The sequence below is a fragment of the Schistocerca piceifrons genome, chromosome 4, assembly GCF_021461385.2.
Source record: "Schistocerca piceifrons isolate TAMUIC-IGC-003096 chromosome 4, iqSchPice1.1, whole genome shotgun sequence".
NCBI classification, from domain to species: Eukaryota; Metazoa; Arthropoda; class Insecta; order Orthoptera; family Acrididae; genus Schistocerca; species Schistocerca piceifrons.
This window is the reverse complement of record NC_060141.1, coordinates 609,970,737-609,995,904: the sequence shown is the minus strand read 5'-3', so window position 1 is coordinate 609,995,904 and position 25,168 is coordinate 609,970,737. Positions and strand designations below refer to the sequence as shown.

The window sequence follows — 25,168 nt, the reverse complement described above, 5'->3', positions numbered from 1 at the left end:
AAAAAATCTTCGTTACTCCAACTACTCAATACAGCGAGCGCCACTACTGCCAGCTAAATAAAAGATTCAAACTACTGAAGGCACTAACTACTGATAGGCATAGTTAGCAAATGAAAGAGTTTGATAGAGAGCAAACAATGTATTTACCTTAATAGTGTTCAAAAGTCATAATATATATATATATATATATATATATATATATATATATATATATATATAGATATAGATATATCAGTCCATGACATCCAATATTACAAATTTACTCTTTCTGATTGACACACGTCCAGATCGTCCGCTCTCAAAATTCCGCCATCTCTCTCCCCACATCCACCACTGCTGGCGGCTCACCTCCAACTGCGCAACGCTACGCACTGTTAACAGCCAACTGCTCAACACTACAATAGCCAACAACAATCCAAACCAGCCACAGACTGCACACAGCACAGCCAGTGATTTTCAAACAGAGCGCTACGTGGCGTTACCAATAAAAAAAAAACCTATAAAGCCTACTTACAGTGTTTAAAAGATAGTGATAAAACGTCACCTTAAGACCAATATCTTCGACTGCACAATGACAAGTCACTAAAGTTATTTCAATGTTTGGTTCAATACAGGTGTTTTTCCCCCATGAAATTGACAACGTCTCACCAGCGTTCAGGTTTAGCAGATTTTAAACTGCGTAACTCCATGTGTTTGACCACATCACGAACCATAGTCCACGACATATTACACATTACAAACAAAAATTTATAAACGTAATAACTTGATATTAAATGCCTATAGGTAAAGTTTTTTGTAGTTCCTCTCACCGTATTAGCACTACCTAATGTATACTTCTTTAATCAAGTAATAAAAGATATTGTTTTGGCAGAAAAGAAAAAGTTGAAAATAAATACGTGTGATAAAATCTGCTTGTGAAAGTATGATGCAGATTTCGCTCTTAGGAACTGTTGTACTATGTATAGCTTAGGACCATGAGTGGGTTCATGGGGGTGGCTGAAAGCGGCAAGAGTGTATTTGTTTAAATGTTACACTGTGATATTTCTTAAACAGGGTACATCTGGTAGCATGCCGCGACGGCGTGGACGTGAACCGTATGTGCAGTTGACGGACTTTGAGCGAGGGCGTATAGTGGGCATGCGGGAGGCCGGGTGGACGTACCGCTGAATTGCTCAACACGTGGGGCGTGAGGTCTCCACAGTACATCGATGTTGTCGCCAGTGGTCGGCGGAAGGTGCACGTGCCCGTCGACCTGGGACCGGACCGCAGCGACGCACGGATGCACGCCAAGACCGTAGGATCCTACGCAGCCGTAGGGGACCACACCGCCACTTCCCAGCAAATTAGGGACCCTGTTGCTCCTGGGGTATCGGCGAGGACCATTCGCAACCGTCTCCATGAAGCTGGGTTATGGTCCCGCACACCGTTAGGCCGTCTTCCGCTCACGCCCCAACATCGTGCAGCCCGCCTCCAGTGGTGTCGCGACAGGCGTGAATGGAGGGACGAATGGAGACGTGTCGTCTTCAGCGATGAGAGTCACTTCTGCCTTGGTGCCAATGATGGTCGTATGCGTGTTTGGCGCCGTGCAGGTGAGCGCTACAATCAGGACTGCATACGACCGAGGCACACAGGGCCAACACCCGGCATCATGGTGTGGGGAGCGATCTCCTACACTGGCCGTACACCACTGGTGATCGTCGAGGGGACACTGAATAGTGCACAGTACATCCAAACCGTCATCGAACCCATCGTTCTACCATTCCTAGACCGGCAAGGTAACTTGCTGTTCCAACAGGACAATGCACGTCCGCATGTATCCCGTGCCACCCAACGTGCTCTAGAAGGTGTAAGTCAACTACCCTGGCCAGCAACATCTCCGGATCTGTCCCCCATTGAGCATGTTTGGGACTGGATGAAGCGTCGTCTCACGCGGTCTGCACGTCCAGCACGAACGCTGGTCCAACTGAGGCGCCAGGTGGAAATGGCATGGCAAGCCGTTCCACAGGACTACATCCAGCATCTCTACGATCGTCTCCATGGGAGAATAGCAGCCTGCATTGCTGCGAAAGGTGGATATACACTGTACTAGTGCCGACATTGTGCATGCTCTGTTGCCTGTGTCTATGTGCCTGTGGTTCTGTCAGTGTGATCATGTGATGTATCTGACCCCAGGAATGTGTCAATAAAGTTTCCCCTTCCTGGGACAATGAATTCACGGTGTTCTTATTTCAATTTCCAGGAGTGTACCTCGTTAAAAAATAGCATGCTCCAAATAGCAAGGGTGAAGTTAGGGTCAAATGGGCTTCATAGGTCCACAACACGTCAGGCAACCAATTGTCCTTTTCCCCCATTTTTTGAAGTGCTCACACAGCATATGTTCTCTGCATCACAGAACTGATGGATAATAGTTTATGAGGAAACAGGACTTTGAGGATACACCTTAGTGATCTCTAAACAGTAGTGCAAAAGTGGTAGTGTGATATGTGACTTCAGGAACACTACCTTGCCATGTAGGCATGAGCCTGCTAAAGTCTCCATTCCTTCCAGAACTGTCCAAGTAGCAGTAGCACTTCTGTGCCATTGTCCACTATAAGGCTGCTCTTCTGAACATTCCATGGCTTCAGAATTTGCGATAATTTTTTTCACAGTGATCCTCATTGCATGAGCTTTACACACTGGAATACCCTTCTTTTGCTAATATTAAGCTTAAGTGATTGATTCTTTTCTGATGATAAAGCTTTGGTAACCATGCCTTTTCTGGCAAAGTCTACATGACATTATTGCTGGTGCATGTGACTCCCTCTTTCACTATAGCTCATAAAAAACAATTCTCATTCAGTGTCACTGATCTGTTGCTGTTCAGTACCATATGTTCGTCAGTTTTTACACTTGTTTTTAGTTTCAGTAAAACCTTACGTCATTACAGGCATTGTATCAATTATCACCTCTCTACTAACATTATTCAGTGAATTAGTGCATTTTCATATGTTAGCATGACTTTTTGGTCATCCTGTATATTAATGTATGGGTGAAATCAGCAATAACATCCTAAGCCTTCTGAACACTTTTGGTGTGTCACAAATGGTAAGCACTGCTACTAGGATATCAAAAGTTCAGTGTCAGTTTTAGACCAGATAGCACAGGGAAAACTGTAAAGTATTTATAAGAGACCTTGGCCATTCTGATCATTACTGTCAAATAATTAAGATAATGGCACCCTTGATAAAACCTGCAAAACAGCAGGCCTACAAAAAGATTATCTTTGAATGTAAAATACATACTTTTCATAGGGCACTAGCAACTAAAACCTGGAATGAAGTATATATCGAAAACATTGTAGGTGTTAAGTTCTTTAATTTTGCACACTGTCTAAATTAATTTATGAGGAGGCTTTTTGAAAAGTAGCCACTTCTGCAGCAGAAGCTAAAGAAAACAGACTTACAGCTGCAGGTTTTAGAAAGTCCTCCCAGACACTTAAATTTCTCAGTTCTCTACAAAGTCACTACATTAATCCACAGTTCCTTGGTTATTATCAAAGATACAGAAAAATATGTAGGAGATTACTGCTTTCTGCCAAACAATAATGCCAAATCAAACCAAAGTAGTGTGGGATGACATAAAACAAGAATCTGGGAAATGCAGACACAACTATAATAACATACAAACCAAAGATAGTCGTAGAGTAATGGAACTCATTCATGGATTGGCAAATTTTGTAAATGATTATTTCTCTGGCGTTGTAGTGAAGCTGCAACAAAATCTTTTTAAAACACGTGTAGCATCCACAATGGCTTACATGGTACAATGATGCTGCTTCCTACAAAAGAGTTTGGAAGTCAGGAAGACTACACAGAAATTAAAAAATAAGAAGTTGGCAGATATATGTGAAGTTAAAGTCTCTGTTCTAAAGGCATGCATAGAGAGCAAACAGCTCCCATTAACAATTGAAGCAAATGAGCCCTGTAGTTCAGATATTTCACCAGAGTATCTAGAGCATGCACAAGTTGAGCTCTTCCTAAAGGAAAGTAATGCAAAGAGTATTGAAATCAACAGGCCAGATTCATAAATGACATGAATAGATACAACCTTATAATGAAGCACAGTTAAATTTCCAAAGAGGGGAAGTATAATATCAATCACTACAGGTTTCACAAAAATGTTACGTGAAACTCTTGGCAAGGATGACTGTTTTACAGACACATCTGTAGCATTGTCCAAGGCTTTTGACACCACTGTTTATCATAATATACTGTTAAACATGCTAGAAACACTATGTGTAATGGGAATAGCAAATGAGTATTTCCAGTCTTGCACAGAGTGACTTCAAACATCTGATGAAAATTTTTTAGTAAAGCATTTGCCAGGTTACAAGCATATAGGTGTCCCTCAGTGTAGTACATTGGCTCCAACTCTATTCATAATATATATAAATAATTTTACAGACAATATCAGATACAGATAAAAATTTCTCCTTGCTGATGACAGCAACATCACAGTCACTGTTAAAACACCAAAGCTCCTATTAGAGAAAGTTAATGAAATTCACAGGGATAGCTACAATTGCACAGGATGTAGTAAATTAATATTGGACATAAAGAAAACAAACAGTATGCACATTAGTGCAAAGAGTGAACACAATTCTGTCACATTACACACAGATGAAAAATTTATAGACTGTGTAACATGTACCAAATTTTTGGGGCGTTATTGATTGTCAACTAACATGGACTGAACACACAAAGATGCAGTTAAGAAGTAAGTCATCATAATCTTTTGCTCTTACAGTTCTAGCATTAGTTTGCAACAGCTGATGTCCTAATACTACATACACTCATTTACTAGTTACAGTATTCTTTTCTGGAGATCTGAGGCACAAAAAATGGGTAAAATTTTTAAGTGCAGAATAGGGGAAATAAGAGTAATAACCAGAAGCAGTAGTCAGCCCTACCTTAAGGAACTGTTACAAAAAATTGGTATCCTTACTCAGCAGGTGAGTACATCTATTAACTGTATTATATGTCAGGGAAAATATTACTAATCATTTTACTAATACTGCTGTGCATAAATACATAATCATGGAACAAGAGCCAATCAGGATTTAAATTTGCAGAAAAGAAAAAAAAGAAAAAAAAAGAAGCTCAAAATGACATTTTCTATCAGGTAATAAAACTGTATAATAAATTTCCTGATGAGTTGAAAAAGTTACTGACTACACCTCGTATAAATGAAGCACTTTTTTTCGCTTGTTCACAAACCTCACTACTATTATATGACCTAGGTTTCTGGTTATATATCCATTTTCTAGAAAACAGTGCTCCCAAAGATGGAGATAAACACATCAACTACCATATTTAATCTGTTGCTTCTTCCTCAAACTGTAAAAGTTACTTCTGTTGACAACTGAGACAGCTATGTTTGTGTTCTAGAACATTCATTAGGACTCCATTTACAACAAGTATGAATAAACGTAAATGGGCATAGACATACTTGCACAGGAGTGGGAACTTTTGTCATTATCTATTTATGAATGATGGCACCAAGGTTCTTGTCCTATGTTGAGGTTGTAACATTGTCTGAAAGGGGTGAATAATTGAACGGTTTCCTCATTCAGTAGTAAATGTGAGGAATGCACACTTGTTATTTAATTTCTAATGTTTCTAATTGAGTGAGCTTTGCACCCTTTCATTCCATGTGTAGGACTTGTGCATATTCTGGTATTACATACTAGCTGTACCCAGCCATGCTTTGCTGTGGCCCAATCTGCTTAAATGGAAAAGGAAGAAAAGAAAAAGCACACATTGCTAAAATGTGTGGAAATGGAATATATGTCCTAACCTCCTTTTCTCCCTTGTTACCATCCATCTCTGCTTTTCCCTTTCTTTGTCCATTTCCTCCTCTTTCCCCCTTTTCTGTCCACCACCTCCTCCCCCCCCTCTCTCATTCCACCACCACCTCCCCTCCCCCCCATCACCATCTGTCCTCTACTGGTCCCCTCTCCATCTTCTCCTGCCCCCTCCCTCTGTCCATCTCCTCCTTCCCATTTTCTTTGTCCATTTCTTCCCACCCCTCTGTCCATACCCTCTTCCCCCTCTCCATGACCTTGAGCCTTGATTACTGTTTTTGGGAATTCAGATTCTGTAGTGGTATTCTAATCGTAAAACAGTAAGCCATGACTGCAACCATCGTGCATGTAATTGTTTATCACAGTAACATACAAAAATTTGAAGTAAATCACAAAGGTATAGTTGGGATCTCTTGTAACCATATTTCCCTATTATATATTACATGTATATATTTAGCAACGAAAACAATCAATTTTTGACAAAATAATTTAATTGGATGGATAAAAAATCTACTCGCAAAGCGGCAGCAGAACACACACATAGAAGGTGGTTGTAATTAGGCAAGCTTTTAGAGCCAGTCACTCCTTCTTCAGGCAGAAGGTTTGAAGGGAAGGAAGAGGGATGAAGGAAAAGGACTGGAGAGGCCTGGGAAAAGAGGGAGATTTTGGGAAAATCACCCAGAAAATTTTTTTAAGAAATAGGTACCACATTTTGTCACAGTTTCAAAGCAATCCATGGAAAACTTTTGGAGATTTGAGAGTTTTTCCTTCAAAGTAATCCCTGCAATAAGTCTCCCCTCACCCCCAGTTCTGGGTGACTTTCCTGAAATCTACCCCTTTTCCTAGATCTCTTCAGTCCTTTTCCTTCACCCCTCTTCCTTTCCCTTCAATTCTTCTGCTTGAAGAAGGAGCCACTGACTCCGAAAGCTTGCCTGCTCAGTGAGCAGATATATATACAGGGTGTACATAAAGTCCAGGAACACATTCAATTATTTATTGCAAAAGAAATAAACATTGTAGAGATGGCATAAATGTTGCATTTTGAAGAGGAACTATGAAAGTTGGTTTTGCAAACATTCGATATGTAAACCATGAGTGACTTAGCAGACCTCAATACGGTAACTGAATTCTTGCCATACCTGTCCCAGCATAGAATCATCGACTGTGGCAGTCACTTCCCGTATTTTCTCCCAGAGCTCTGCTACATTGCATCAAGGTTTCTCTTCAAAATTGCATATGTATGGTATCCGTACAATGTTTAGTTCTTGTGCAATAAATAATTGAAAGTGTTCTTGGACTTCATGTACACCCTGTATTTTAATATTATACATATAAAAGTATACACCCCACATGGGAAAAATATATCTAAAAACAAAGATGATGCAACTTACCAAACGAAAGTGTTGGTATGTTGATAGAGACACTAACAAACACAAACACACACACAAAATTCAAGGATGTGGGTTTTAAGGGAGAGGGTAAGGAGTCATTCCATTCCAATCCCGGGAGCAGAAAGACTTAACTTAGGGGGGAAAAGGGACAGGTATACACATGCACACACACACATATCCATCCGCACATATACAGACACAAACAGACATATATGATATATGTCTGCTTGTGTCTGTATATGTGCAGATGGATATGTGTGTGTGTGTGTGCGTAAGTGTATACCTGTCCCTTTTTCTCCCTAAGGTAAGTCTTTCCGCTCCCGGGATTGGAATGACTCCTTACCCTCTCCCTTAAAACCCACATCCTTTCGTCTTTCCCTCTCCTTCCCTCTTTCCTGATGAAGCAACCATGGGTTGTAAAAGCTTGAATTTTGTGTGTGTGTGTTTTGTGTTTGTTAGTGTCTCTATCAACATACCAACTCTTTCGTTTCGTAAGTTACATCATCTTTGTTTATAGATGTATAAAAGTATGCATATATTGAAGAAATAGGTACCACACTGTGTCACATTTTCAATGCAATACATGAAAAACTTTTGGAGATTTGAGATTTGAAGAAATGAACATCTACATTTGTACTTATACAGAAACTGTGAATGCCACTAACCATAAATCTCTAAAAGTTTTGGACTGAATGTTTTGAAATTTTGACACAATATTGTTGTATTGGAACACATGTGATTTTATATACCAGTTTCTTACCGTATGAAATATATAATTTCATATAAATTTAATAATACAGAACATTATTACATAAAATCTTAAAAAGTTTTATTTAAAGAAATAGGTACTTAAACACGTGCCTCTATTAGAACCCAACATTTGTCAAAGTTCCAAAGCAATTGGTCAACACCTTTCAGATATTAATGGTTTTGAACAAACTGACATCTACATTTTTATGTATATGGATTTGTGATTTCATTATAAGCAATGTTTGCCCAATACAGCATGCCTGACATTCTTGGAAAATAATCTAAGAAAGCCCACTTTTCATGATTGGTTGTTTATCTTTTGAACTGAAGAAACATCTACCTGATGTCTGCAGGACACAAAAAAAAAAAAAAAAAAAAAAAAAACAACCCACAGAGAAACCATTTGTCTTTGAAATTTTGCTTATCCTATTAGAAATTTTACCTATAAATGGTAAACTGCACCATTTCCTTTCTGGTCTATCTACATTACTTACTTGATACAGTAGGGATATGGCTTTTTTTTTTTTTTTTTTTTTTTTTTTTTTTTTTTTTTTTTTGAGATTGTTGTCAATCATGTTGGATTTAAATTCATTATTTTTAGCTATTGCCTTTGTTGTTTTAGGTTCCTGGTCATAGTCTTCTTGTAATATAGGCATAGAAAAGAGATGGTAGTTCCTGAGGTGGAGTGCTGAATGTATGTAGGCTATTAAATGTTGAGAGGAAGCTGGGATGCATGTGTCAGTAAAGGAGTCTTTCTGGTAAAGTTTAAATTTGTTGCTACTGTTTTCTATATGTAAGTCGGTGTCCAGGAAATTAATGGAGGAATCCCATAACTCCATACTGATCTTTATGTTAGTATGCCACTGGTTTATGTTTTCCAAGAACTTCTGGAGTTTCCTAGTGGTACCTTTCCAAATACAGAGAATATCACTGATATCTGTGCACCATACACAACGTGTTTTGCCAGTGTTTCACCCTTAAGAATATCAGTCTCCAACTTTTCCCTTAATATTTCTACTAGCAAGGGGTATTACGGTGAACCCATTTTGAGACCATCTGCTTGTTTATAATAGTTCCCTAGAAAGTAGAAACAGTTTTGATTTGAATCGCATTTTACTGTATGATATACAGCTGTTGTTCTAGATTAATGTTGAGTAAACAAAATGATTGTGACACAATATGTATACAGTCTTTCACATGAATGCTTGACAAAAAGCTGTGTACATTAAGAGAGACTAATTTGCTTTTGTTGAAATGTTACCAACTGGTAACTTGTTTACAAAATCTAAACTGTTCTTAATGCTGTATTTCTCTTTGAAGTATCCTTCAAAGGAATCTTAGGGTCCCATAGCAGTATGGCGTACCCAAACTTGTCATGATACTAAGTACAGGAACTTAAAAGACATCCTCCTGAATATTAGCTCAGGAGCACAGTCAAATATAAGTTGCTGTGTGAACTATTAGAGTAGGTTTCAAATCTGTTACAGTGATACTCATTTTTAGTATGTTTTGTGAGTGCTGCAATAATTGTATGAAACTGAAGTTAACATATGGCATAACTGAAAACATTGATCACTCAGATTGTTTTGTTGATGGAGATTGGTTAGGTGATTGCACAGATCATAAGTATACATCAGACCATATGATTAAGTAATTTGTAAATGCAGTATTTTGGAAATCTAAGAAACAAGGAAGTGTTACAAAATAATCTACTTTTGCTTAGTATGTAACATTGTCAGAAGTCGTCACTCAGATTAAGAGAATTCTAGACCTTTTGAGTATTTTTTATGCAAAGTCAGATGAGCCACTTAAAGTACATGAAGAAAATTCAGGAGCTGTCAGTATTGCTAGATATGTTAACTTTGTCCGCAGCTCGTGGTTGTGCGGTAGCATTCTCGCTTCTCATGCCCGGGTTCCCGGGTTCGATTTCCGGCGGGGTCAGGGATTTTCTCTGCCTCGTGATGACTGGGTGTTGTGTGATGTCCTTAGGTTAGTTAGGTTTAAGTAGTTCTAAGTTCTAGGGGACTGATGACCATAGCTGTTAAGTCCCATAGTGCTCAGAGCCATTTTTTATGATAACTTTACTAAAATTTCAAAGTATATTGATGTATATCACCATTTTGTGAATGAAATTACAGACATTTATAAAGTACATTCAGAAAACAATGTAGCAGCCATTTTAACAAATATTTGAGCAAGGATAAATTTATAAAATTTCAAGAAATACTTAATGTAATTTGACTGAAACATAAATATGTTGGAATGTGGCACAATTATATCAGTAGCATCTACAGGGTTGAGAGGACTCTCAACAGTGAGTACATATGTGTGTACAACAGTCGGCAGTTCTGTTCTGTGTGTATGTTCACTATGTAAAGATAAATGTACATTTTGTTTGCCTAGTCACTAATAAATAGTTTAAACAATAACGTCCTGTTACTCTCCTGAGTACGACATCTCACTCACAATGGGGGGAGGGGGGCGGATGCTACCTCAGTTTTCCAGGCAGACTGAAGGGAGGATCTGAAGTTGCGTATGACACATGGTACACATGTTGTGGTCCTGGAATCAGTTTTCTATATGTACTAAAGGGAGCACAAAGGGCGTAGCAGCATGTTCATCATCCTGCAGTCAGAAGCACATGTTCATAGTGTGAGCAGTGACAGTGCAGAGAAATGTGACAAAACTATTTTTCATATTACAAATTATCTAGTGGAAACTGTGTATGAACTAAGGAATATTGTACAATAGGGGTAGGGTAAATGGATGAGACAGTACAGTTGTTACGACACAGTTTCTTGTAATTGGGAGAATAGTGTTTTTTCTCTGTCTGGCCATCCTGATAGTGGATCTCCAAAGTTTTCCTAAGCAATTTCAGGAAAATGTTGAGATGGTTCCTTCATCAAGGACATGGCTGACCACCTGTTTTCTCCTCATAAAGTTCACTTATGTATTCTGTGTGTATGTGAATTTTCTTGAGTTATTTATTTTTATGGTATTATGGTGGCAAATCCAGTAACATTTGTAACATGATCTCTAGATGAAAATGAATGACGTAACCTGTAATGATAATAAAATATGAGATGTAGATGCAGACCAGAGACAGAAAACTTCACAAAATACTTATTTATAAATATTTATGAGTGCATTTGTACTGTGTTACAGGGACCATATGAACAACAAACATGGACAGAGATTTTTTTATTAGCTCTCATGCAATCAATGTAATAAACCTCATTTGGTAATTTCAGTAAGTACTAATCGAATATTTCCTTTGTATGTCTTACGTTGAAGTAAATGCTTGTTAGCCTCCAAATGTAACTATCAAATCTGATATGAAAAATTTAAAAATGTTCCCCATACGACAAACTTTGGTTCTAGTCTTTATCATTCAAGTTGATTGGAATGTAAAATGGTTTTTGCACCTGTCTTTCTTCTAAATGGAAACTTTGTCATATTTTGTACAAACAACTGTAAGTATTGTTAACATGAGTGTAATCCTTAATTTTTAAAACAATTTGTATGCATCTGAAGATAATTCTGATATTTTTCTCACATGTTTTGTGCATTTCTTTTCTAATTCAATTTATGAACATGCATTTTTGTCATTTTATGTATGTTTTGTGAATAGTTATATGGTAATATTACTTCTTTTCCTGTGCAATAAGATCTAGGAAAAACTTATACTGCTTTAAAACAAAATTGTTGTTGTTGTTGTTGTTGTTGTGGTCTTCAGTAGAGAGAGACTGGTTTGATGCAGTTCTCCATGGTACACTATCTTGTGCAAGCTTCATCATCTCCCAGTACCTACTGCAACCTACTTCCTTATCAATCTGTTTAGTGTATTCATCTCTTGGCCTCCCTCTTCGATTTTTACCCTCCATGCTGCAATCCAATACTAAATTGGTGATCCCTTGATGCCTCAGAATATGTCCTATCATGTGGTCCCTCCTTCTGGGTCAAGTTGTGCCACAAATTTCTCTTCTCCACAATTCTATTCAATACCTCCTCATTAGTTATGTGATCTACCCATCTAATCTTCAGCATTCTTCTATAGCACCACTTTTCAAATGCTTCTATTCTCTTCTTGACTAAGCCATTTATCTTACACGTTTCACTTCCATACATGGCTACACTCCATACAAATACTCTCAGAAACGACTTCCTGACACTTAAATCTATACTCGATGTTAACAAATTTCTCTTCTTCTGAAATGCATTCCTTGCCATTGCCAGTCTACATTTTATACCCTCTCTACTTCGACCATCATCAGTTAGTTTGCTCCCCAAATAGCAAAACTCCTTTACTACTTTAAGCATCTCATTTCCTAATCTAATTGCCTCAGCATCACCCGATTTAATTTGACTACATTCCATTATCCTTGTTTTGCGTTTGTTGATGTTCATCTTTATATCCTCCTCTCAAGACACTACCCATTCCATTCAGCTGCTCTTCCAGGTCCTTTGCTGTCTCTGACACAATTTCAATGTCATCGGCGAACCTCAAAGTTTTTACTTCTTCTCCATGAATTTTAATTCCTACTCCGAATTTTTCTTTTGTTTCCTTTACTGCTTGCTCAGTATACAAATTGAATAACATTGGGGATAGGCAATAACCCTGTCTCACTCCCTTCCCAACCACTGCTTCCCTTTCATGCCCTTTGACTCTTGTAACTGCCATCTGGCTTCTGTACAAATTGTAAATAGTCTTTCACTCCCTGTATTTTACCTCCATCACCTTCAGAATTTGAATGAGTATTCCAGTCAACATTGTCAAAAGCTTTCTCTAAGTCTACAAGTGCTAGAAATTATAACATCCATGGTATATATATCTCTTTTTATTATGAGAGGAATATGAGTGTGTGGATAATATTCATTAAATTATGTAATTATTTCTTAAAAAGATGATAATTATGTGAAACAGAGACAATATTTGTCTCACATTCTTTGTTAATCTATGTCATTCTTTTCTTTTGTTTTGTACCCTTTTGTCGTCTTCTTCTGATGTACATTGCCAATGCAAGACGTGAATCGATTTGAGGTCTGTTAAACGAAAAACATTTAATGTAAAATTATTGTACTTTTATGTTCATTTGCTGGTAAAAACAAATAGAGCCAAATGCATTAAAACTATTTATGATTAATTATTGAACGTTCACTTCCTCCTTTAATTATAATTTTGTATTAATTGTTTTATAATAGCTGCAAGAAGTGCAGCCATTGTTGTTGTTGTTGTTGTTGTGGTCTTCAGTCCTGAGACTGGTTTGATGCAGCTCTCCATGCTACTCTATCCTGTGCAAGCTTTTTCATCTCCCAGTACCTACTGCAACCTACATCCTTCTGAATCTGCTTAGTGTATTCATCTCTTGGTCTCCCTCTACGATTTTTACCCTCCACGCTGCCCTCCAATACTAAATTGGTGATCCCTTGATGCCTCAGAACATGTCCTACAAACCGATCCCTTCTTCTGGTCAAGTTGTGCCACAAACTTCTCTTCTCCCCAATCCTATTCAATACTTCCTCATTAGTTATGTGATCTACCCATCTAATCTTCAGCATTCTTCTGTAGCACCACATTTCGAAAGCTTCTATTCTCTTCTTGTCCAAACTATTTATCGTCCATGTTTCACTTCCATACATGGCTACACTCCATACGAATACTTTCAGAAATGACTTCCTGACACTTAAATCAATACTGGATGTTAACAAATTTCTCTTCTTCAGAAACGCTTTCCTTGCCATTGCCAGCCTACATTTTATATCCTCTCTACTTCGACCATCATCAGTTATTTTGCTCCCCAAATAGCAAAACTCCTTTACTACTTTAAGTGCCTCATTTCCTAATCTAATTCCCTCAGCATCACCCGACTTAATTAGACTACATTCCATTATCCTTGTTTTGCTTTTGTTGATGTTCATCTTATATCCTCCTTTCAAGACACTGTCCATTCCATTCAACTGCTCTTGCAAGTCCTTTGCTGTCTCTGACAGAATTACAATGTCATCGGCGAACCTCAAAGTTTTTATTTCTTCTCCATGAATTTTAATACCTACTCCGAATTTTTCTTTTGTTTCCTTTACTGCTTGCTCAATATACAGATTGAACAATATCGGGGAGAGGCTACAACCCTGTCTTACTCCCTTCCCAACCACTGCTTCCCTTTCATGTCCCTCGACTCTTATAACTGCCATCTGGTTTCTGTACAAATTGTAAATAGCCTTTCGCTCCCTGTATTTTACCCCTGCCACCTTTAGAATGTGAAAGAGAGTATTCCAGTCAACATTGTCAAAAGCTTTCTCTAAGTCTACAAATGCTAGAAACGTAGGTTTGCCTTTCCTTAATCTTTCTTCTAAGATAAGTCGTAAGGTCAGTATTGCCTCACGTGTTCCAGTGTTTCTACGGAATCCAAACTGATCTTCCCCGAGGTTGGCTTCTACTAGTTTTTCCATTCGTCTGTAAAGAATTCGTGTTAGTATTTTGCAGCTGTGACTTATTAAGCTGATAGTTCGGTAATTTTCACATCTGTCAACACCTGCTTTCTTTGGGATTGGAATTATTAAATTCTTCTTGAAGTCTGAGGGTATTTCGCCTGTTTCATACATCTTGCTCACCAGATGGTAGAGTTTTGTCAGGACTGGCTCTCCCACGGCCGTCAGTAGTTCCAATGGAATATTGTCTACTCCAGGGGCCTTGTTTCGACTCAGGTCTTTCAGTGCTCTGTCAAACTCTTCATGCAGTATCATATCTCCCATTTCATCTTCATCTACATCCTCTTCCATTTCCATAATATTGTCCTCAAGTACATCGCCCTTGTACAGACCCTCTATATACTCCTTCCACCTTTCTGCTTTCCCTTCTTTGCTTAGAACTGGGTTTCCATCTGAGCTCTTGATATTCATACAAGTTGTTCTCTTATCTCCAAAGGTCTCTTTAATTTTCCTGTAGGCGGTATCTATCTTACCCCTAGTGAGATAGGCCTCTACATCCTTACATTTGTCCTCTAGCCATCCCTGCTTAGCCATTTTGCACTTCCTGTCGATCTCATTTTTGAGATGTTTGTATTCCTTTTTGCCTGTTTCACTTACTGCATTTTTATATTTTCTCCTTTCATCAATTAAATTCAATATTTCTTCTGTTACCCAAGGATTTCTACTAGCCCTCGTCTTTTTACCTACTTGATCCTCTGCTGCCTTCACTACTTCATCCCTCAAAGCTACCCATTTTCTTCTACTGTATTTATTTCCCCCATTCCTGTCAATTGCTCCCTTATGCTCTCCCTGAATCTCTGTACAACCTCTGGTTCTTTTAGTTTATCCAGGTCCCATCTCCTTAAATTCCCACCTTTTTGCAGTTTCTTCAGTTTTAATCTACAGGTCATAACCAATAGATTGTGGTCAGAGTCCACATCTGCCCCTGGAAATGTCTTACAATTTAAAACCTGGTTCCTAAATCTCTGTCTTACCATTATATAATCTATCTGAAACCTTTTAGTATCTCCAGGGTTCTTCCATGTATACAACCTTCTTTCATGATTCTTAAACCAAGTGTTAGTTATGATTATGTTGTGCTCTGTGCAAAATTCGACCAGGCGGCTTCCTCTTTCATTTCTTAGCCCCAATCCATATTCACATACTATGTTTCCTTCTCTCCCTTTTCCTACACTCGAATTCCAGTCACCCATGACTATTAAATTTTCGTCTCCCTTCACAATCTGAATAATTTCTTTTATTTCATCATACATTTCTTCAATTTCTTCGTCATCTGCAGAGCTAGTTGGCATATAAACTTGTACTACTGTAGTAGGTGTGGGCTTCGTATCTATCTTGGCCACAATAATGCGTTCACTATGCTGTTTGTAGTAGCTTACCCGCATTCCTATTTTCCTATTCATTATTAAACCTACTCCTGCATTACCCCTATTTGATTTTGTGTTTATAACCCTGTAGTCACCTGACCAGAAGTCTTGTTCCTCCTGCCACCGAACTTCACTAATTCCCACTATATCTAACTTCAACCTATCCATTTCCCTTTTTAAATTTTCTAACCTACCTGCCCGATTAAGGGATCTGACATTCCACGCTCCGATCTGTAGAACGCCAGTTTTCTTTCTCCTGACAACGACATCCTCTTGAGTAGTCCCCGCCCGGAGATCCGAATGGGGGACTATTTTACGCCATTGTTAGTTGCGATTATATAGCAACTTCGTCTGTACTTCTAGTTGAAAATAGCATGGGTTTGTGTGAAACTAATTTTCAAAACAATTTAATACTTTTTTTTATTGGTGGCATCAATTTAAATGATTTAAATGATTTATTGGGAAAAGGAAAATCTTAATTAAAAAGGAAATCCTCTATTATTTGTTGGCCACCATATAACTTTTATCACAGCGGCAAATTTAAATTACTTGAAACTGCAAACTTTCAATGTTCCGATGTGTAAGAAATAAATGTGCACCGGTGGTACTGAACTCTATTTATAAAAGAAAAAATTAATCGAATCAGACTGCATTTTCTAAGAACAGTGCTGATGGTATTTATTGTTGAACAAGATTTCATTGCTGATGTATGTGGCCAAAATTAAACTATGCACGAATCACGGAGAAAAATATTCCTGGTAGCATACATCAGTGTTGCATGCAGGTGGTATTCTGTGGTTCCCTTTCATGATCAATTTGCTAAGAATAATTAAATCCATTGAAGACAAAAATTATAAAAGCTCTGATGTACGATCTGTAATTTTAGTGGTATGAACACAGCTTACAGTCAACATATTTACACTACGTCAGGTGGAATTCTCGTGCAATTTGAACAAAATAATTATCTGGGAGAAGTTAAAGTATGAATAATGCATTATACATGTGTATAATATTTTCAGTATCATTTACAAAAACAAATCAATGCAACTGCTAAAAAAAACTGAATGAATTCAAACCGCAGAATACCATAGAGTACCTTATCATCCATATTCATTGGACTTGTCCATGTTGATGATACACAAAAACCACCACAGAATGTAGGTTTGCCTTTCCTTAATCTATTTCCTAAGATAAGTCATAGGGTCAGTATTGCTTCACATGTTCCAACATTTCTACAGAATCCAAACTGATCTTCCCCAAGGTCACCTTCAACCAGTTTTTCCAGTCATCTGTAAAGAATTCGTGTTAGTATTTTGCAGCTGTGACTTATTAAACTGATAGTTCGGTAATTTTCACATCTGCTTTCTTTGGGATTGGAATTATTATATTCTTCTTGAAGTCTGAGGGTATTTCACCTGTCTCATACATCTTGCTCACCAGATGGTAGAGTTTTGTCAGGACTGGCTCTCCTAAGGCCATCAGTAGTTCTAATGAAATGTTGCCTACTCCCAGGCCTTGTTTCGACTTATGTTTTTCAGTGCTCTGTCAAACTCTTCACGCAGTATCGTATCTCCCATTTCACGTTCATCTACATCCTCATCCATTTCCATAATAGTGTCCTCAAGAACATTGCCTTGTATAGACCCTCTACATACTCCTTCCACTTTTCTGCTTTCCCTTCTTTGTTTAGAATTGCGTTTCCATCTGAGCTCTTGATATTCATGCAAGTAGTTCTCTTTTCTCCAAAGGTCTCTTTAATTTTCCTGTAGGCAGTATCTATCTTACTCCTAGTGAGGTAAGCCTCTACATCCTTACATTTGCCCTCTAGCCATGCCTGCTTATCCATTTTGCACTTCCTGTGGATCTCATTTTTGAGACGTTTGTATCCCTTTTTGCCTGCTTCATTTACTGCATTTTTGTATTTTCTCCTTTCATCAATTAAATTCAATATCTCTTATGTTACCCAAGGATTTCTATTAGCCCTCGTCTTTTTACCTACTTGATCCTCTGCTGCCTTCACTATTTCATCTCTCAAAGCTACTCATCCTTCTTCTACTGTATTTCTTTCCCCCATTCTTGTCAATCGTCCCCTTATGCTCTCCCTGAAAATCTCTACAAACCTCTGGTTCTGTCAGTTTGTCCAGGTCCCATCTCCTTAAATTCCCACCTTTTTGTAGTGTCTTCCGTTTTAATCTACAGTTGTATGGATGTCAAATTCCCAACTTAGTAATCATTGTAATAATCTTGAAAGAACACTCACATACACTGTATTAATAAAACGTTTTTGTCATCTTTTTATGAACATCACAGGTTTTCATATTCAAGTAGTTATGTTTGGCTTATAGTTTTGTAAGTGATCTTGCATACAATTACATTCCTACTCAATGAAAACTTAAATAAAATTTTTATATAAATGTTTATTTCTGTCTTGCTTCTTAATGGTTCTGCTAGCTTTTTTTACAGATGTTTCTTAATGCATTCTTAGTCACCTTTTCGGTTTTGTAAAATTATTTCACTATAACATAGAGAACTGCTTGCTTAAAAGAACCAGATAGGTGCTAATTTTGTGTTATGATTTTTTTTTTCTTTTATGAAATATGGGACAATTAAATGTTTAGGGATAATACATTCCATAGGGTCACAAAATCTCATATGTATGCTATGCATGACATTTTGTGAGAGGGCACTCCAAATAACTAAGATTTAACCCAGCTTGCACAATTAACTGTTTGACACAACTTTTGAATTTGATGTTATAGATAGCATTTTAGTTTTGATAGGTATAATACTTAGCTTTAATTGAGCACATTATACAATGGAGCTTTTTCAGCAATAATAATTGTATTTAGTTTGCTTTTGCTTTTGCTTTTGCTTACGCCTATGTCCCGCAGTTTTCACAGGGTTGACATGGTTACAATTGGATTTGGCAAGGTTAATTTGAAGGGGTGGCTGGTGCCCTTACTGCCACCGCCCCATACCCCCCGGGATGGAATCGGTGTACCCCAGATGTCTGCATCTAGTGTAAATCATGAAATAATGCGAACATGGTTCAAATGGCTGTGAGTCATGTAACTGTGGCAGAATGTGGGGACCAGCCCGTTAGTGACCTAGTGTGATATGAAAAACCGCCCAAAAACCACATCCAGGCTGGCCTGCACACAGGCCCTTGTTGTGCCGGATTCGATCTGGGACCGGCACGCCTACCCATGTCAAGGAAGTAGCACATTAGTGCTCTTGGCTGACCTGTCGGGTCAATTTAGTGTTTATGATTAATATCAACATTCCTGTTGGTCCCAGTACATAAACATACCATTCCACTTAATCATAGCTGGGGACATAATTTTTAAAATAAATATATCTCAAGAACACCATAACTTCCCAACATTTAATTTATTCAAGTAATAGCAAATGCCATTAAAAATGACAAAAACGTGAAATTTTATTTAAGGTGTTCCAGGCTACAATTTGTAATTATTTAAATGGTCGCCTTTTGGTTAGGAAAATGTAATTACTAATTTTATTTAACTATTTTACTTAACATCAAATCACAAAATGGCAAAATATAAACACTGTCTCATAAGCATCCATTTTGGAACAGTCCATCTTTAAGTTATAGTTGTTTTGCATATATATTATTACTATTTTAGTTCTTTAAATTTTCCAGCATGAAAATAAATAATTTTATTTATATTTGTACAAATGTGAAAACCTGACACAAGTAAAATAATTAAAATCACTTTAGAGTTATCCAGAAAGTTATGGTGGGCATCTGTATGTTACATATACCAGTCAAATGCATGCTGGGACACAGTGTACTTTCTTACTTCTTAGCAAGCATCTCAGTTCAGTTTAATTTGGTCCTAGATGTTAAACATGCAAAATGTGTGTCATTTGTCTTTTAAATGTGTGCTAGAACTGTGTTCTTTGTGTTTCCGCTTTATTTCATTCAGGTTGTATGCTGAAGTGAGTATTCAGTATTGTTTGGTGTACAATTGTGAAATATTTTATAATTTTATAATTTTATCTGCTGTTATTATGAAAAATGTGACTTTGTTTAAGATGATCATTATTTTGAGGAAGTATGCAACTGAAAATCAGCCAAGGTATGAGGGACAATAAATTCATGATCAATGCTATTGCAGGAGTCTACTTCTGTTCAGTAAATGTTGTTGGTCCTAAAGTGAGGAGCCCAGAAATGCTACTGAATAGAAGCAGTTCAAAATTTCAATTCAATTTATTAGCATCCTTGTAGTACATCATCAAAATGACATAGGACTTGTCAATAAACATTGCAATTTAAAATACATGTACATGAAAATTTATAATTGAATTTACTTGTCACTTAGACATTACAATTTTAATAGAACTATAAGAACAGTAACATAAAAATATACAAGTAGGAAAGCAATGTGCAAAAAAAAAAAGCTAGTGATTCTCACATCAAAGATTATTTCCATTCTTACATTAACACTGTTTCACACTTTCATAGAAAGAGCAAGTATTTAAATGTGAGCAATTGCACATATTTATTATGTCAGGGAAATATTAACTGCACTTTTATTGTCAACGGTTCATAAACTCTTGAATACTGTAAAAACTGTTCCTCAATAACAAGTTTTTCAATTCTCTTTTAAATATGTGCAGTTTTGGTATTATTTTTAGTTCTTTGGGGAGAGAACTGCAGAGGATTTTGGGTTGGTATAGTACACTTCTGTGATACATAGCTGTTTTATGAATTTCTCTTTGGAAATCATTCCTATTCCTTGTTTCGTAGTTGTGAAATTCTCTGTTTAATGTAGAAAATTCCTCGTGTTCTTTTAAGAAACATATGCTTTCATATATGTATAAGGATGGTAGTGTCATGATTTTTCATTCTTTGAAATAATGCCTACAAGAGTCTCTACATTCTATACCTTTTATTATTCTGACTGCCTTCTTATGTAGTCTAAATGAATGTTTTGTTAGACTGATGTTCCCCCACAATGTACACCATATCTTAATAAACTGTGTATGAATGAGAAATAAACACATAACACTGTTTTAATATTACATGAGCTTTTAAGCATTCTAAGTATATAACATGTTTGACTTAATTTTTTGTTCAGTGATATTACATGCTTTTCCCACCTTAAGTGTTCATCAAACCATACTCCCAATAATTTAGTGTATGATGCTTGTTCAATCTTACACTTGCCCAGTTCTACTGTAAGGTTAGTTTTTATTTTATTTGTAATATGTCTGAAGTTGATCCACGTTGTTTTTTTGGCATTCACAATGAGTCTGTTTTCATTAAACCATCTATCTGCTTCGTCTGTTGCTAATGTGACTTTTTCCTGTAAGTCAGCTTCACTATTTGCTTTAACAAACAAACTTGTATCATCAGCAAACAGTACTGCCTCTGTTTCAGATAGTTGACTTGGTAGGTCATTGATAAATATTAAAAACAGTAATGGCCCTAATACAGATCCCTGGGGTACTCCATACAAAACTCTCTCGAATCTTGATGAATATGTCCTATTTGCATGACTTATCTCCACCTTCTGATACCTGTCTGACAGATATGATTCAAACCATTTGTGGGCAACTCCACGTATCCCACAGGCATATAACTTCCTAAGCAGTAACTTATGGTTGATGACATCACAGGCCTTTGATAAGTCTAAAAACAATCCACAATTTAATTACTTTCTATTTATGGAATTTACAATAAGTTGCAAAAAGTTGAAGATAGCTGTTTCAGATGATTTATTTTTACAGAAACCATTTTGCACATTAACCAATATTCTATTCTTAATAAGAAATTTGTATAGTCTCTGATACATTATCCTTTCTATTATTTTTGAGAAACCTGACAACATTGATAAACGCCTAAAGTTACTAACATCATATTTATCACTGTTCTTGTGAAGTGGCTTTATAGTTGACATTTTAAGTTTTGATGGAAACACCCCTGTCTTAAAAGATTCATTTATAATTTCAGTGAGATGTGAGGCTATGTTTCTTGCACTTTGCTTAATGACTTTGTCAGGAATCCCATCACACCCATATGACATTTTATTTTTTAACTTATTTATGGCATTTAGTACCTCTGATTCAGTTACTGGATAAAGGAACATTGTCATGTCATTCATGGGGATGTTTACCTTGCTATTGGAATTGCATTTAGTTTTAATTAAATTTATGGCTATATTTGTGAAAAGTTCATTAAATATGTTGGCAATCTGAAGTGGGTCCTTAACAGTTTTACCCCCCCCCCCCCCCCCCCCTCCGTTTTAATGACAAAGCTGTTACCTTTTCTTTTGTGTCTACCTATATTTTTATTTATCACCTCCCAAGTTGACTTCATTTTGTTGTTACCTTTCTCAATATATGAATCATTATCAAGCTTCTTAGCTGCAATTATTACTTTCTTGTACAGGCTTCTATAACATTTCACATGTGCTTTCAGTGCTACATTCTTCCTGGCTGATTTATTTAACTTTCTGAGAGTGTCTGAAGACTTTCTAATCCCCTGTGTAACCCATGTTTTGGTGTTATGTTTAGTTTTGAGTCTTTTTATAGGAAAGGCAACATCGAAGCAGTGTCTGTAGCTTTCAAGCAATGAGTCAAACTTAGTGTTGACATCACCACTTGATTCACTACCCCAGTTGTTATTTTTCAGAATGTAATTAAAAATTCTTATGCTGTCATCATTTATAAATCTCCTTTCTCTGTAATTGTTATTGATAACAGGGTCCTTGTAAGATGTGACATTTAAACTCAATTTGATACCCTTGTGATCCAAGAAACCAGTGTCAATTACTTCAGTGTTATATTCGAACTTGTCCTTGTTTATAAATACTTGATCTATTATAGTTTCAGACATATTTCCGCACCTGGTAACTTCATTTACATATTATGACACAAAAACAGATCGCACGGTTGCTGTTGTTTACTACAATCATTCTTAAAGTTAACATTAAAATCACCAAGAACAATTACATTATGTTTAAGTTCATTCAGTAGTCCCTCAAGGTTTTCCATCAAAATGGCAAAGTTGCCCAATGGTGATCGGTACAAACACACAACAGTAAATTTTAATTTCGTTAGCTCACATATACTGTATTGAAAATCTTTTTCTATGCATTTTAGTTTACATTTAATTTCTTTTGATTCTACACCTATCCTAACATAAACACATGTCCCACCCCCTTTATGGTTGATTCTGCAAAATTTGCTAATCATTTCAAAATTTGGAATTATTATGCTAGACGCTTGCATTTCTTTTACCCAGTTATCTGATGAAGTTAATCTTAGGATCTTATTTGATAGTGAGAATGATAGAACAGCTTTTATTTTATGTGGGATACTATTGTATGTCTATATTGCACCACTTTTAGTGGACCTTTTAAAAGCTGATGTCTTTATCAGTTGAATGTGGAATTTTTACTTTTACTTTGTATTGCGGGTTATAAAGTTTTTTTATATGCCTTTAAATTCTTTCACACATATTTACAAGTTTTTAGTATACAGATACAGAATAGTGGGGCTGGGGGGGGGCTAAATTTATTTGAAAGAGGAGCTTGCAATAATCTATTTGTCAAGCGTGTTTCATTGCCATTAAAGGTATTTTCTTACTGAAGAAAATGAACTAGATGTCATGTTACTCCAGAACACAGTTCTGTACTGAAAAATGCTCTGTAACAGGGCATAGTAAGTAACTCAATCAATATGAAAAATGTTTTTATTAGAGGGTAAACATAGGGTGAAATTTTATTGTTCGGTATTGCATTTGTTTTGCTTATTTGTGTATCCCATTTGAGTGTTAGACTGTTTATGCCAGAGCCAACAAAGGAGACATGGGACACAATAAAAAATAATGAAGACAACTTCTGTACATGTCAGTCTCCAACTGCAGCAAAGCTTCAACAACTCAGCAATCAGCAAAGGAAAAGAACATTGCCTGGCAACAAAGAACAAGAAACTGCACAACAGAATTGAAGGGTCACTTTTTTGAAAACCCATAATTCTGCCCTATTGGGATGCAGCAGTTTGAAATTTGGCTCAAAAGTGCCTGCTACCTTCCTTTATAATGGCACAAAGGTGTGGCACCCTGTGACATCACCCTCTTCAAACTGCAATGTGTAGACACTTGTGAAATTAGGTCAGGTGGAAGGCGGGTTCTTGATAGCACAGTGACACCAAACTTCACCACAATACTGTCCTATACCAATGTAGACATTTCACACAATTGGCAGGCAACCAAAGGCCCCCTTACCCCCAGCTCACTCAACTGAAGGGTGTTGAAGGGATTGCCTGCCTGCAAGCACCTAAGAATTGGTGATGTGTTGTCTCTGTACAGGTAAATTCTTAAAGTGCTCAACAAAGGTGTGCAGGTGCCACTGAATGTGTTGCCAAACTGGTGGGGGGGTCTTAGAGGGATCCTCTATCCTCTGCCATTTCATCCACGTATGTTTCAATGTCACACCACCCCACAATCTTGCCACAGGAGGACATGAAACAGCAGGACTGAAAAAATATAAACACACTTTGCTGCCAAGATCATGTTCCAGTTTCAGCAAATGGTGTTGAACAGGCCCTAGTGATCCCACCCTGAATACCAGAGAAAAAATTGCAGTCACACTACACCTCATCATGTTCAATGGGGTTGCAGCTCCACAATGTCCTTAGAGAAGAGTTAAATTGTCCAGGCATTACAGTAGTGTAAAAGTTTCTCAAGAACCTTCAGCCTTCCTTTGCAATGATACAGAAGCATGGCATCCTGTCACATCATCCTCAGGCTTGATGATGATTCAAACAGTGAGATGCATACACAAGTGAAAAAAGAACAGAGACCTCAAGTTCATGTGAGATAGAAGGTGGGTTAATGATGTCACATTGGCACCAAATTTCACCACGATTCTGCCCAACACCACAGTGCAAATGTCACACAATTGGAAAGTTGCCATAAGCCCCCATACCCATATATCTCTCATTCTCTTGGCAGCTCTGTTATGGAGATCAGCCTTAAAATCATATGGTTCTGTTGTGGGTGGTTGAGGAAAAGATTTCACAAATTTACAAGCATTTGGTGATAAAAAATGACAGTTTGCAGTCATAGAGCAGTAACAAATGCACCTACAAGAGAGACCAACAAAAGCCATATAACCACTGATAACATTCACACCAACACTGATATACTGATTGTGAAGCAAAGGTTCTGCAGACAGCAATGTCTGATCATTATAGGTTAATGTGCTATATCCACAAATAAAACAGGATCTACACAGCAGAAATAACGCAAAACAAGAAGGAAGTCAGAATTATCAATTAATAAGACATGAATATTT

The 25,168-nt window shown here is 37.2% G+C and overlaps 1 long non-coding RNA gene across 1 annotated transcript in view; it reads left to right on the top strand.

Moving 5' to 3' along the window:
- The first annotated feature begins 11,141 nt into the window (after nucleotides 1-11,141).
- The window catches only part of LOC124796400, a 35,296-nt gene continuing 21,269 nt past the window's right edge, over nucleotides 11,142-25,168 (top strand). Inside the window, exon 1 of the long non-coding RNA XR_007016759.1 lies at nucleotides 11,142-11,233. This is a non-coding gene — a long non-coding RNA (uncharacterized LOC124796400). The remainder of the gene's footprint in view (nucleotides 11,234-25,168) is intronic.